This window comes from Lepidochelys kempii, chromosome 8, assembly GCF_965140285.1.
Source record: "Lepidochelys kempii isolate rLepKem1 chromosome 8, rLepKem1.hap1, whole genome shotgun sequence".
Classification (NCBI taxonomy): Eukaryota; Metazoa; Chordata; order Testudines; family Cheloniidae; genus Lepidochelys; species Lepidochelys kempii.
The window spans coordinates 100,934,890-100,950,652 of record NC_136387.1 but is presented as its reverse complement, the minus strand read 5'-3'; the positions used below and the strand labels follow the sequence as shown (position 1 = coordinate 100,950,652).

Below are 15,763 nucleotides of genomic sequence, written 5' to 3'. Positions count from 1 at the left end.
CAGAAGACCATCCTTTCTCCCATTGACTTCCCTGGGATTACATGTGGAGTCAGGTAGTACTCAAGGTGAATAAAGGTGTCATAATCTGGTTCCTATAATTGCAAGCTTTTTTGAGGAGGGTCTGTCTTTTTGTTCTGTGTTTGTACAGCACCTAGCACAATGATGACCTCATCCATGACGGGGGCTGTGCAAGATGCTACCATCATGCAAAGAAGAAATAACTAGCATCAAATATTCAGTAATAATGCAAACACCTGCGTGTAATTAGCTTTTAGCAAGTTTGGGAAGGCAACTAAATACAGAGTGAAATTATCACTAAAATGGCGGCCAGAATTGCCCCTGAAGGCAACTTTTACCAATGTCTTGTCCTTTATTCTCAAGAAAATATTCCTGAGGCCTCAACCCCTCTTGAAAGCAATGGACGTTCTTGCACTGACCTTACTGAGAGCTGGATCAGGTAAACTTGGCAGAGAAATTTTGAGCACAGAAAATAAGTTTTGGAAGAACCCAGCTTGTTTTCTTAAAAGGAAAAATTGCAGTGCACGGGGCAGGAAATAGCACACTCATGGGTGGTTTCCTCCTCACCAGAAGTTTATACACTGCAGCTGAGACAACACAGTGCAAAGACCTAAGTTGGAGTTTCACAAAAAGGATTCCCACAGCAGTGGGGCTGGGTTTGGATCCCGGTAAAGGATGGTCTTTTGAGGTATGTACATATTCAAGTATTTGATGCCATTCCTCACGGGGTGGAGTTATTTTTCCCAACAGGATGTATCGCCTAGCTTCCATTCCAAACAGCGATCAGTCAGCTTTTCAGTAGACAGTTTTCTATATTTTCATTCACCGTGGTTCCCTTACAGAAAACAGTCCCAAAGACATTGATGGATAGCCCCAACCCTGAAGGCCATTTCAGTATAAGCTGTTGCTGCCTCATGGAACCACGGCTGCTTGCCCATGAAGTCAAACGCGGATTCAAAGACTGATCCATTCTGGAATTTGTGCCTGACACGGTGTCCATTAAGTTATGCAAACATGCTAATTGGCAACATAAAATAAAACAGCAGTCTCTGGCCCTTCCAATAATGTTTCCTTTGGGGCTCAGCAGGGAAATGCCGCTAACATGAATGTTTTGTTAATGTTAGCGACAGTGACTGTAAACTACACTGGAAAAAATTTAATGGATATTTCAAAAGAAGCTCAGGTTTATAATTTTTTTACTCCCCAATCAGACAGAAATATTGAGGGACTAGAAACCCTTTGCATGGCTTCTTTGGTGGCATTATGGAGTATAGATGCAACTATTTTACTATTTATCTCTTGCAAAGGTCTGGCATGTGGCAATGTTGTTAGTGATTTGTATTACGGTAATGCCATAGATCCCAACCTAGAGTGAGACACCATTGCTCTATAGACACTGTAGAAACCCCTAGATATAGACAGTGTCTGTCCTGAAGAAAGTATAATTTAAATATAGAGAGTGGGAGAAAGGAAGCATTTCTATTAGCCCCACTTTACAAAACGGACACCCAGTGAGTGATTTGCCCACTGGGAGTCTGTGGCAGAGCTGGGAATGGAACCTGAAGCTCCTGAGTCCCAGTCAAGGGCCTCACCCAATGGGTCATCCTTCTTCCTGTATTAGTGCAGTCATGGTATACAGGACCATGCCTATTTACGTTAGAACAGAACTTGTCCCTAAGGCCAACCGACACATCCTGCACTGGTATAGCCCTCTTGCAGGGACTGATCGAAACTGGCCTGTGTGGCTTAGAAGAGGGTTTTTATGCACTGAAACAAGAACACGTAAAGCCATGCCGGTGTAGATCTATCAGGATGTACATTTCCACACAGTGGACAGACCCCTGGTCCCATTCCCTGTCCTCACTCAGTTTATGGTGCCATGGGCCTCTCATCACCTAGTACAGGAAAATTCACGGACATGCCAGGATATCCTCAACTCTGGCCCCATTCCAGCTACATACAATCCCTTGCAACTCACCACAGCTAACCTCCCTGCCACAAAGAGCTTTCCTCACCTCATCCAACCTGCTCTCCCTTCCCTCATCCAGAATAACCGCTCAGGCTCTTTTTGACAACACTTAGCTGTACCATGGTAACAGAGTAGTCAAAGCCAAAAGGTCAGTTGTGCCCTAACAATCACACCCCCCTTTCCCCCATAATCAGAGCCCAACACACTAAAATTGCACAACAGAATGGATGAAATTACTTTCCTTCCTTTCCCTTTCCAGGACAGCAGAGTCCCCCCCTAGTAGTATGAGGGTGATACTGCAATGGCGCATCAGCTGTCCACTCTGGGAAGTATGAGAGTTCTTCATGAGTTGTGGTAGGCATTCATTCACCCATCCATCCCCACAATATTTTGAATCATTCCTAGATCCACTGCCCTATCAGGAACGCAGACAGATGCCTACTGCAGAAAAGGATCTGGGTATTATAGTGAATCACAAACTAAATATGAGTCAATACTGTAATACCGTTGCAAAAAACCCAGACATCATTATGCCATGTATTAGCAGGAGGGTTGTAAGCAAGACATGAGAAATAATTCTTCCACTCTACTCAGCACAGATAAGGCCTCCGCTGGAGTACTGTGTCCAGTTCTGGGCACCACAGTTTGGGAAAGATGTGGATAAATTGGAGAAAGTTCAGAGAAGAGCAACAAAAATGATTAAAGGGCTAGAAAACATGACCTACAAGGAAAGATTGAAAACATTTGGTTTGTTTAGTCTGGAGAAGAGAAAACTGAGATGGGACACGATAACAGTCTTCAAGTATGCAAAAGGTTGTTATAAAAAAGAGGGTGATAAATTGTTCTCCTTATCCACTGTGGACAGGACAAGATGTAATGGGCTTAAATTGCAGCAAGGAAGAGTTAGGTTAGACATTAGGAAAAAGCTTCCAAACTCTAAGGTGGTTAAGCGCTGGAACAAATCCCCTAGAGAGGCTGTGGCATCTCTGTCATTGGAGGTTTTTAAGAACAGGTTAGAGAAACACCTGTCAGGGATGGTCTAGATGATACTTCGTCATGCTTCAGCACAGGGGACTGGACTAGATGACGTATTGATGTCCCCTCCAGTCTTACGTTTTTATGATTCCAAGGCTATACAGTGATCCCGGGGCAAACAGACTGCTGTCATGGCATAGCTTGTGATCTGCATAGCTAGTTATTCCAGTGGCTAGAAATCCCCACAATTGCATCTATGCCTGGCTACAAATTCCACACTCCCATATAGGCCTCTCTTGCCAAAAATATCTGCCTTTGCTCCTATTCCCCTTTAAAACCAGTTGGTTTTGACCAGTTAGTTTTGTTTGACCTTTAGATAATTTTCTTATTTCTCTTTTGTGTGTGTGTGTGTGTGTGCATGAACACAGAAATAAAGTGATGTGAAAGACAGGAAATTCTTTTGGTTTGTGTTCTTGGTGTTCAGCTGGATATGCAAAGTGGCTGAGAAGGAACTTACTCACAGTGGTTTTGAGACTATTGGGAAAAGAGTAAACTGCTTCCTGACCCTGATTTATATTGAGACGTGAATAAGGTGGGACCAAACTCCTTGCTGGTGTAACCCCATTGACTTTCATCTGGGTTACATCAGGGATGGATTTCGCCTATCCTTCCTTACCATTTTACTAGGGAAGTCATGGTACGGGTAGCGGCATCACTTTTAGTAAACAGAGCCTCCGGTTATCACAGTGAAACTCCTTAGAGAATTTTATTGAAACAGACTGATAAAAAAGATCTCGTTAGCAATACCACTCCCTAAGCGTCCTTTCTAGCACTGTGAAATGCACCTTCCCTGGTGAAACCAACAGCATGCAATCGCTTTGCTCAATCTAAAACCCCAGCTCACACCAGCAGTAACTACAAATAAATTGGTTGGAGCCAGTAATTTGATCTCATTCTCATTTACTGGAGCGGAATGGAAGAATGGCCACACTGGGTTAGACCAATGGTCCATCTAGCCTCTGACAGTGGCCAGTGCCAGATACTTCCGAGGGAATGAACAGAACAAGGTGATTGCCAGTGAGCCACCCCCTGTTGTCCGCTCCCAGCTTCTGGCAGAATGATGAAACAGTATGAGAACTCAGTTCAGATAAAACAGTGGCATAGGGACCGGGTGCCTGACATGGCTCCTATCACCCTCCTGTTGCATAGTAGAGAAAAAGGGAGTGGTCAGAAGAAAGGAGGAGTGATGATGTCATACTGATCCCCTGCTGCCGTTTTGACTCCCTTTTTCAAGCCAGTATAAGTGAAAACAGCTCTTCTCTTTGCTGCTTTAGCTCCATGGAGAGGGACTAGTCCTGCACTGAAGCTGAGAAAGGATCACAGCTGTGCAGAGTTAGTCCCTAAAGTGTGCTACGTGTGCTCTGCCATGGGTGAGGCTCCAGCCCTGATTCCAGCTGTTCACTTCAGTGGACCTTTCCATATGTTCAGAAACTAGATCACATAACTCAAGCCACCAGGACTAGACGTGGGTGTACAAAGAACCAACCCCAGGTCACAGCACATTGATATTTGAAGGCAAATGATGTTCTTAGAAGCAGCTCATCCCATTGCTACTTTTGAACACTCGGCCGTTCGGGAAAATTACAGACTCGGGGTATGTCTACACTGCAAAGAGAAACCCGCGGTGCCAAGTCTCAGACCCCAGGTCAGTTGACTGAGGCTCATGGGGCTAGGACTTTGGGGCTAAAACATAGCAGTGTAGACATTCCCCCTTGGGCTGGAGCCAGGGCTCTGAGACCTTACCCCTTTGCTGGATTTCAAAGCCCAGGCTCCAGCACACACGGGAACATCTATACTGCTGTTTTCAGCCCCACAGCCTGAGCCTCAGGTGCCCAAGTCAATTGAACTGGGCTCTGAGACTTGGCACCGTGGGGTTCTCTTTGCAGTGTAAACATACCCGCAGGGACAGAGCTGGGAGCAGAATCCAGCATTACAGTTCGGCGAATAACAAATTTTTCAGGTCACTGGCCATTTTGAAAAAAGTCAAAAAAATTCATTTCAGGTAAAAAAAAACATTTTGCTTTGAGAAAACTGAAATGTTTCATTTTAATTTTGATCATTTTAAAATGTTTTCGATTTTACTAAAGTCAAATTAAAGACAATTTTGGAATGAAACGTCATTTCAGACCAAAATATTGAAATGTTTCATTTTGAAACAAAACATTTTTTTTGTTTGATTTGGTTTAGCTTTTTTCCCAAAATGAACAATTCATGAAACTGACCCAAATTTGCAAACACGTTTGGGTGTTTCCGAATCTCCATTTTCCACAGAAAAATGTTTCAGATGAAATTTTCCCCAGATCTCCCCAACTAACAATCCCCTGCTCTGTCTGGCTTTACTCTAACTTCCATTACACTTCTTTCCACAAAGTGGTACGATGAGAGGAAAGCTTAAGTGGTCTCCAGTTAAGGCTCAATGAATTATGTTCATTTCCAGCATAAGTTTTTGGCTGATAAATAACAGCTTCATGCACCAGCAGCATACAGCACTTAGCCTGTTTAATCAAAGGCCACTCTCATGCATCAGTTGGCTTTGGGAAATCATGTTTATTCACTGGAGTAGTCTTGAACCATTATGCACATTTATCAGCAAAACACATTTATTTTATGTCACCACTGCAGTAACCCAGGCCTTTACAGTCAAGCAAGTGGGCGAAGGAAGATTCTGAAAAATAAGGGTCTCATCTAGAATGAATACAACAAATATGGGGGTAGTCCCAGTGACTTTTAAAAGGATTTGTAGGGAAGGAAAAGGAGCAGCAGGAGAAAGAGAATGAGCATTTTCTAGGGTTGTTATTATTATGATTAATTCGTATTGTAGTAATGCCTAAGTACCCTGACAAAGATCAAGGCCCCACTGTGCTCAGTGTTGTAAGAAATGGTCCCAGCACTGATAAGCTTACAGTCTAAATATACAAGAGAAAGAAAGGAAGTATTATTATCCTCAATTTACAGATGGGATTTGAGACAAAGAGGAACTACGTGACGTGGCCAAGGTCACACAGGGAGTCTGTGGCAAAGCCATGAACTGAACCCTGAGTTCTACTCTAGAGCCCTAACAAGACTATCCTTCACATTCCTGCATTCTCATTCTGACTCCAGGCTTTGGGCTTGCTATCCATGCACATTTTCAAACGCGTCCATAAATTTTGAGGCCCAACTTGAGACATTTTTGGTTTAAAACGCTCGCTGCAAGTCAGTGGAAGCTGTTGCTGTCGAGCGCTGCTGAAAATCGGCCCGAAGTATCAAGCTGAGGGATCAAACACTGAGACATGTTTAAATTAGAGAACACTTTGGAAAATATTGGTTGTGACTTGGATGAGCCTTAGGGCTCGTCTACACTGAAATATTAGATCTACCTAGCAACGTTGCTCAGGGTTGTGAAAAATGTTGTGCCCTGACTCCACAGTTAGGTCCACCTAGCCCCCAGTGTAGATGCAGCAAGGTCCACAACAGAATTATTCCTTCAACCTAGCTACTGTCTCTCATGTAGATGGATGACCTACATTATGGAAAAATCCCCTTTCACTGATGTAGGAAAAGTCTACACCATGGTGCTACAGCAGTCCATGTGCAGTTCTGTAACGGCTATAGTGTAATCATCCCCTTAGTAAAAAGAACAGGAGGACTTGTGGCACCTTAGAGACTAACAAATTTATTAGAGCATAAGCTTTCGTGAGCTACAGCTCACTTCATCGGATGCATCCCCTTAGTGTACCTGGTGTAAAACGGGCATGAAAATACTTACCTATCTCCAAGGAGTGCTGTGAGATTTACATTACTCTCATATATTAATGTATGTATTTATGTATTAATACATATATTAAAGCATGCTGGGAATCTTTCATGAAAGAGAGGTACAGTAAACGTGCATCTAAACCCAATATACTATCACAAAGACACAAAAGTTCTGAACTGGCAAATTTGTGTTTTGAAACAACAAACTTTGGTGACCACACACCAAAACTACATAATGCGTGTCAGAAATGAGACATTTTGGATCAGATTACACTATTCATTTACATTGAAAGGGGGAAAATTCTTGGTTACAAGATCTGTTTCACTGAGAAAAACCCGCCTGGAACATATTTGTCAGTGGAAGTCTGAATATTAAAGGCACCTTCTGCAGAAGGATGAATCAAGGCTAGAGGGTGTCTAAAATTAAATAAAAACCTAAATTTAAGCACAGACTCAGAAGACTCTAGAGTATTTTATATTCCAGATATGAATGAAGTCTCATGTTTCCAGTATATTGTGTGTTTTTGTCTGCCAAACTGAAACCTTGGTTGAACAGCCTGTAAAAATATGCTTATTTTATATGCTTTATGTGCTGATTGTTAAAAACAGAGGCATGATATCCATGTGAATTTTTGTATACACACTTGTGCACTAACATTTAGGCTCAGAAGGCATACCTACATGGATCAATAGGAGTTTAGCATTAGAGGTAGGACTGGTCAGGAAACAGTTTTCCCATTCCATGGGAATTTTCAGGATATTTTCCTGTCCTGAATCAGGCCAAAGATTCGAAACCTTGAAAATTTTCACAAACTGAAAATGCAAATAAACAAATAAATCAGATTGGGTTGATCAAAGCATATTGTTTCCCATCATTTTGAAATGTTTCATTTGAAGATTAACCTTCTGTATTTTGTTATAGTTTTTTTCTTAATCTTACATGAACAAAGTTTTAACCAAAAGTTTGTTTAGAACAAGAAAGCTGACCTCTTTTGTTTTGAAATTGTCAAAACAGCACATTCTGACAATTTCAAAACATTTTTTCCCCCAAAAAAAATCTTTTGAAAGTGGAAATTAATTTAAACCGATCCTCTTCAGCAAACAGTTTTGATGTCAGCAAATTGACATTTTCTGGTGGAAAAGCATTTCATCAACCAGTTCCTGACCTGCTCTAATTATAAGCAAACGTAGACGTGAACCAAAAGCATGTGTGCAACCAAAACTACAGTTGCCCATGTGGGGCTCAAGTTTCTACTTGACATCCATCTTCTGACCCCTGGTTTTCCAGACATGTGTACCCCCCCCTCAATTTTTCATTCGATTGCTGGAAGTAGGAAGAGCCAATACACCCTGCCTTTTGAGGCAGTGGCTATCCATGCACATTTTCCCAATTGGAGGGGGCTTGAGGGTAAGGGTCCAAGTTTGTGCACTTACTCAAAATTTCATAGGCTGCGGAGCCGAGGGGGCCATGGCCCGACCATTTTAAAGCAGTGGTCCCGTACCAAATCAGTATGGCTGCTGCCAGAACAGTGCGGAACATCGCTCCAGCTAGTCACAATGCCACTGACATTGGACCCGGTTGCTTCTCTATTCAGACGGGTGGGTGGCCAGGCCAAATTTCAGTCAGAGGTTTTTGTCACGGGGCTGCAATGCCACTCAAATTTGGCCCGACCACTCGTCTGTTTAGATGGAGGAGCAGCTGGGCCAAATGGTGTTACCAACGGAAACGGAGGGAGTCTATTCCTGTACGCCAGTGGGCAGGAGACTCCACTGAGAACTCGACTGCTGGAGGCATCAGATCATGCACCGTGTGAGTATGAAAGAGGGGAGGCTTGGAGTCCCTGCAGGAGGAGGGGGGAGCAGGGATCAGAACGTGGTCCCTGCCAGTGGGAGTGGAGGCAAGGAGCAGAATTTGCCTCCCTCCTCTCCCCCAAGAAAACTCTCCATTGGCACCCCTGCTTTGTGGTGGGAGTGGGGTTCTAGATCTGGATCCAGCTTTTACTGTTCAAGCCCAGCTCTGTTTATAAATATTTCTGATGGAGGCACAGAACTTGCCACAGAACTCCTCCTCCTCCAACAGCAAAGCTCCAGGACAATAAAACGTATTTCTACCCATCAATACTTGCATGTAGCATTTTGCAAAGCTATCGCGGGGGCAACCACTTACAAAAATCAGGGTATGGGGAACCAGGAGAGAGAATACTTAGATTCCGCAACTGCATAGAGGAGGGACAGGAACCAGCTTGTAAAATATTGAGAGAGATGTCCCTCCCATGCTTCCCCAAATCATTTGCACCTATGTTATTACAATTAACTCAATATTTTGACTGATAGCGTCTCACAAAACATGGAGCACTAGGAACCCAGATGGGAAAGCAAAAATATAAATCACTGCATTTTTCCAGGATGGAAATTCTTCATTCAGCTGAAACCATTCTCTGGAAAGCTGTCAGTTTCCTAACATAATAGTTCTTGTTAGCCTAGAATATGCTTCTCCCCCCTGCCCTTCCCACCCCGCCCCCACACACTGGCATAATGGACAGCACTGTCTTGTTGGAAGCTTCCACAATTTCTAGTTAACTGGCAACTCTAGATCCTTCCTAAGCTGACGAGCTTCAAGAAGTCTTACCGCAGCCTTGGCAACGGCGGTATCTGTTTTCACTGGATAATTTTTCTAACCACCAGACATCTTCTCTCATTGTAGCTGAAGCTTTTTTGGCTGAGTGTGGCCTAATATGCTTTACAAGAAATTGAAATAGAGCAAACTTTGCAGCCAACTGACACAGGGCAGATATTGGTTTCTACTGTGATCCTAAACATTGGTTCAGGTCTACAATGTTCAGCGTGGCTGGGCAGTTTCTAATCACACTGCCCATCCTCCCTTCCACCCCCTTTATCTTACCCAGCTACCTCCTCTCACCCTGCCACTTAGCTCTGGTTATTGGAGATACAGGCCTTCCTCCTCTGTCCAGATGGCTCTTCTCCCTTTACCCCATGGAATACCTTGTACTGTATGTTTTATGGCCCATCATTTCCAGCACCCTCAATCCATTTAAGGCCTTCATGGGGGCAGAATGCATGTGGGGCAGCAGGCCAGGGAAACACTCTCCCTAAACCCTAGCTCTACTGGGTATTTGTCTCATAATCCCTAGTAAAGCTCCTCATGAACTACTGCTAAACATGTGCTTGGGTATTATAGTTACACTGGCCTTGGATAAGTAAGTATCTACCTAGACAGTCAGTATGGCACACTAGGGATTATGGGATGCTATATGCTGTTTGCACAGTACAGCCAAAGACTGAGCTGATAAGTGTAGAAAGGGAGTGTATCACTCCTTTCTGCTCCCACATCAAACATGGGCTCTCAGCTGGTGACTCACCCACCCCAAAGCCACAAGACAAGATTTGTCACACACCCCAAGGTGTAAGCAATACCACCTAGGGGTTGGAGCAGGAGTCTGACCTAGTGGTCAAAGCAAAAATTGAAGAGTGGAACCAGAGGAGTGGTCAGGAGACAAGCCAGTGGTTGAAGCCAGGAGTTTGGAATCAGGAGTTCAGAGGCAGGCAGGAATTAGGGCTGGATACTGCCCGGCTGTGATGATTCCTCAACTTTTGTGTCAGTGAGCTCTTCTGTCTGAGCTTCCGCTAACGTGGTCTCTGCTTTCCGTGATAGCTGTCATACCTCTTGTACCTGTGTTTTCACCAGCTGGATGTGATTGCGAGTGGTCACTGAAGCTTGATGTGACCTGACTGATACGCAGCTTCCGTTGCCATCTCAGAAAGACGTAAAGCAGTCATCCAACTGGATTCTAATTTCAGGAATTCTTGCTGCTTTGTTGTCTTCACAGCTCTTGCTCCTATGATCACCTGCCATACTGCATTCATCTCTTTGGAATTCATTTTCGTAAGAAGATCTGTATATTGCTGGTGTGTGACCCACCTTTGTATACTGTTGTCATAAATATAAAGGGAAGGGTAAACCCCTTTGAAATCCCTCTTGGCCAGGGGAAAGCTCCTCTCACCTGTAAAGGGTTAAGAAGCTAAAGGTAACCTTGCTGGCACCTGACCAAAATGACCAATGAGGAGACAAGATACTTTCAAAAGCTGGGAGGAGGGAGAGAAACAAAGGGTTTCTGTCTGTCTATATGCTGTCTTTGCCAGGGATAGACCAGGAATGGAGTCTTAGAACTTTTAGTAAGTAATCTAGCTAGGTACGTGTTAGATTATGATTTCTTTAAATGGCTGAGAAAAGACTTGTGCTAAATAGAATAACTATTTCTGTCTGTGTATCTTTTTTGTAACTTAAGGTTTTGCCTAGAGGGGTTCTCTATGTTTGTAATCTAATTACCCTGTAAGGTATCTACCATCCTGATTTTACAGAGGTGATTTCTTTACTTCTATTAAAAGTCTTCTTGTAAGAAAACTGAATGTTTTTTCATTGTTCTCAGATCCAAGGGTTTGGGTCTGTGGTCACCTATGCAAATTGGTGAGGCTTTTTATCCAACATTTCCCAGGAAAGCGGGGGTGCAAATGTTGGGAGGATTGTTCATTGTTCTTAAGATCCAAGGGTCTGGGTCTGTAGTCACCTAGGCAAATTGGTGAGGCTTTTTACCAAACCTTGTCCAGGAAGTGGGGTGCAAGGTTTTGGGAAGTATTTTGGGGGGAAAGACGTTTCCAAACAGCTCTTCCCCAGTAACCAGTATTTGTTTGGTGGTGGTAGTGGCCAATCCAAGGACAAAGGGTGGAATATTTTGTACCTTGGGGAAGTTTTGACCTAAGCTGGTAAAGATAAGCTTAGGAGGTTTTTCATGCAGGTCCCCACATCTGTACCCTAGCGTTCAGAGTGAGGAAGGAACCTTGACAACTCTGTTAATGCTTCAATTAATACATATGTTTTTGAGAGAGAAGAGTAGAAGTACCGTGTGTTACCAGCAAAACTGCCCTTCTAATCAAGGCTTCATGACTGAGAGAAGTGGGCTCATGTTTTCCAATCATTCCATTCTCTTCTAATAAATCCTGTAATGGCTTCTCTGAAGGGCCGACATTTCAGGAAGTAGTTCACCAAAACATCTTTTCCTGTACAATAGGGACTGCACATAGGGCTGCTCCAAAACCCACTCCCACCACTTTATTCCATGGGCCACTCAGTCCCGAAAAATAGCATCTCCTAGCATTAGCTAGAACAGGGAACTCTTGTCCGCAGAAGCCCCGGAGCCACCATACACATGCACAGCAGCCGCCATCTCCTTGGAACCAGTGCTGGAGTGAAGCAGGCAGGGGGGAGCAAGGCCTGGACAAGATGCAGGTCTGGGGCAGCTGCACACGTGGAATGCATTGAGAGGCCACCGTGCTGCTGTGGCTCCAGGGCTTAAATGGTGATCTGTCAGCTCTTCTGACCAATCAGGGAGCACAGTCACTTAGTCAGGTATATTGGGCCCAGCCCACGTCATTGGGTTGCTAGGCAACCATGCCCAGAGGCAGCTGAGTTCCCAGCAAGATTAGCCAATAGCACATTCTGATAATCCTGGGGCAGGAACCTCCAGACACCAAAATGGGGATGAGACTAGAAAATGAAGCAACCACCCCCAAACCCTTAGAAACAATAAAGGTTGCCTGGACTCTGTGAGAGCAGGTTGGTTGGGAGTGGTGGGGGAAGAGTATGTGAGTGCCCTAGGATGGGAAGTGGATACAAGATCCTTCCTTGAATATTAAAATGTACAGGATACAGCCCTGCCTGCCTAGTTGGAACAGTTGGCCCAGCACCTGCCCCACAAACATACCTTGTAGGTTCTTGATCACACATCTGTATGCAAAATCAATTTGGCACATTGCTCAGCCCTTTGCTATAGCTGGAAAGAAAGTGGTTTTCCCATCCTTCAAGTGTTTGAGATTTTTAGTTTTTCCTGTCCCAAACTGGAACAAACATTTGAAATATCCCAAATTTTCATGAATCAATAATAAAATAAAATAATAATAATAATCAGATCTGGTTTGTCAAAACATTTTGTTTTGATAATTTTGAAGATATTTCATTTTCATTTTGACTTCTTTTTTTCTAACCTTTGTTGTTGCTGTTAGTAGAAATAAACTAAAATTTCAAACTGGAAAAAGGGTGTTTTGAACCAGAAAACAAACCTTTTCATTTTGAAAATGTCAAAATGGAACATTTTGACACTTTGTAACCATTGTTGTCCATTTTTTTTCAAATCAGGCGATGCATCCAAGCAGATCTTTTCCCACAAACAGTTTGTGTTTCAATTGATCGGTATTTTCTAAAGTAAAAAATGTTTAGTTGGAGAAGTCCAGACCAGCTCTGTCCAGCCCAATAAGAAATCAGAGTTCTTGAGGCAGTAAGTAGAATATGTATGTTGCACTTTTCATCCACAAAACCTTATAGTGCTCCTATGAGATAGGCAAGATTTTTTTTTATTCATTTCACAGATGGGTTAGCGGAGACTCACATAGAGTGATCTGAGACCTATTCAGTAGCAGATCCAAGACTAAAAAGCAAGAGTTGCCTGCTCTAACTGCTTAGCTGCACTCCTTCCCAAAACACTATTAAACTGCATCTTAAGCCCACTGAATTAGGATTGCTCCAATGCATTTCGAACACTTAATAACAAATATTGTCATTAATTACACCTGCTATCCCATAGCAAGGCAGGTAAGCCAAAACTAAAATGCAGAATGAAGAGGACAATCTACTTGCCACACATAGGGAACTACAGCTGGATTTCCTGTGTGACAGTACTATATACTTTACTGTGGAGTGAATGCTCTCTAGTGGTTAGAGCAGGGGATTGGGAAATTGGGATTGCTGGGTTCTGCTACCTGACTCTCATACTGACAGTGGACAAGTCACTTGTTCCCTCAGTGCCTCAGTTTCCCTACATGTGAATGGGTACAACAATACCTATTTTACATAGAGAAAGGATTAGCTAATGCTTGCAAAGTATTTAGAAAAAAGGTCCTATATGTCAAGGCAATGCATTGTTGCTGAATTTAATTTTGTGAATGTGAAAGAACAGTTGATGGAAAAAAGGAAAAAACATTGGAATACACTTGCCAGACCATCTCTCTCTTTATTCTAACCCACAGACTCTGTTCCTCAAGTTGATTGCTGCTTATCTTTACCTAGGGCAGCCCGGATTTTTATATGATTAAAATTTCTTTGACAATTGCTGAGGATTTACAACGTGAAATGTTTCAGTTTTCCTTATATTATGTCTTGGCATCAAAGAATCTGCACTCGGGTCCTAAGTACTGGATAAAGATGATTTCTAAGGGGAGACAAATGAATCAAGACCCTGACACCCATCTTTTTTTCATATACATCTGGTTATTATTGAACTGAGGCTTTCATGTTTTAATGATAAATTGTCTTTTCCCGCTGAAACAATGTCCCCAGACGGCCTGTCTCGGCTGAAATGTCTTCTAAGAGCATCTGCTTTTGATCTCTGGGGGTTTTAAATCTTTGGATCTAATCTCCACACTGACTGACTTGAAAGCCGATTTCCACAAAAGTAGAGTGTTAAAACTTGTAGAAACCCCTTAGAAGGGATCATTTGAAATTATTTAAGAGACTATGTTGACAATTATATTCAATATGTCTTTATGATCATTTTTCTGCTAATATATATAATATAGTCTTATATTTTACATCTGTCTCCAATATTAGAAAGAAAGAGAGAGAGAGGGAGAGAGAGAGAGAGATTTCTTGCAACAAATGCTACAGTGGTATTTCAATATAATCTGCATATGTTGTGGCTTAATACTCTAATAAAGGAGGCCTGGAAGCTTTCCAGAGCACAATATTTATGCCCTGTGTATCAATTAAGATAATTGCCAATTAAAATGATATGTCAATTAAAGTAAAGTGACTTATAAAAGGTTCCTGCTTGCTATTAACTTGTTGATGTGCGCAAATTGGAAGTGAAGTTATATGGGATTTTCTTTAGATGCTCAATGTGGTTCACATCCAGTATATAACCAACGCCACCACCTTGGGCTCACCAGTCCATTACTAAGCTAGGCAGGCAGCAGTTCTGCAGAAAAGGACCTAGGGGTGACAGTGGACGAGAAGCTGGATATGAGTCAGCAGTGTGCCCTTGTTGCCAAGAAGGCCAATGGCATTTTGGGATGTATAAGTAGGGGCATAGCGAGCAGATCGAGGGACGTGATCGTTCCCCTCTATTCGACATTGGTGAGGCCTCATCTGGAGTACTGTGTCCAGTTTTGGGCCCCACACTACAAGAAGGATGTGGATAAATTGGAGAGAGTCCAGCGAAGGGCAACAAAAATGATTAGGGGACTGGAACACATGAGTTATGAGGAGAGGCTGAGGGAGCTGGGATTGTTTAGCCTGCAGAAGAGAAGAATGAGGGGGGATTTGATAGCTGCTTTCAACTACCTGAAAGGGGGTTCCAAAGAGGATGGCTCTAGACTGTTCTCAATGGTAGCAGATGACAGAACGAGGAGTAATGGTCTCAAGTTGCAGTGGGGGAGGTTTAGGTTGGATATTAGGAAAAACTTTTTCACTAAGAGGGTGGTGAAACACTGGAATGCGTTACCTAGGGAGGTGGTAGAATCTCCTTCCTTAGAGGTTTTTAAGGTCAGGCTTGACAAAGCCCTGGCTGGGATGATTTAACTGGGAATTGGTCCTGCTTTGAGCAGGGGGTTGGACTAGATGACCTTCTGGGGTCCCTTCCAACCCTGATATTCTAGGATTCTATGATTCTAAGCTGCAGCTCAGTGGGATTTCTAAGGACTGAGAAGGTACACTGAGCTCAGTCAAGAGGAATCACTCACTTGGCTATTAGTAAAACAATATGTGGAAGAGAGAGGCCAGGCTCTGCTCACAGCATAAATGGGAATAGAAGTTGGCCAATGTGTGGGGGGGATTTCTGCGGCTAAAAGGAAAACCACACGGGTCAAATGAAAGAGAACCTGGAAATCATACACCATATGATGAACATCTTCAATGTTTGTCTGCTAGTTTGTCTA

The 15,763-nt window shown here is 43.1% G+C and overlaps 1 protein-coding gene and 1 pseudogene across 2 annotated transcripts in view; both read right to left on the bottom strand.

Annotated features, from left to right (window-relative positions):
* TRABD2B (TraB domain containing 2B) overlaps positions 1-15,763 on the bottom strand; it is a 412,663-nt gene that overhangs the window by 298,194 nt on the left and 98,706 nt on the right. The gene's annotated exons all lie outside the window — the stretch shown is intronic.
* The window catches only part of LOC140916421 (diablo IAP-binding mitochondrial protein-like), a 33,304-nt pseudogene continuing 27,872 nt past the window's right edge, over positions 10,332-15,763 (bottom strand).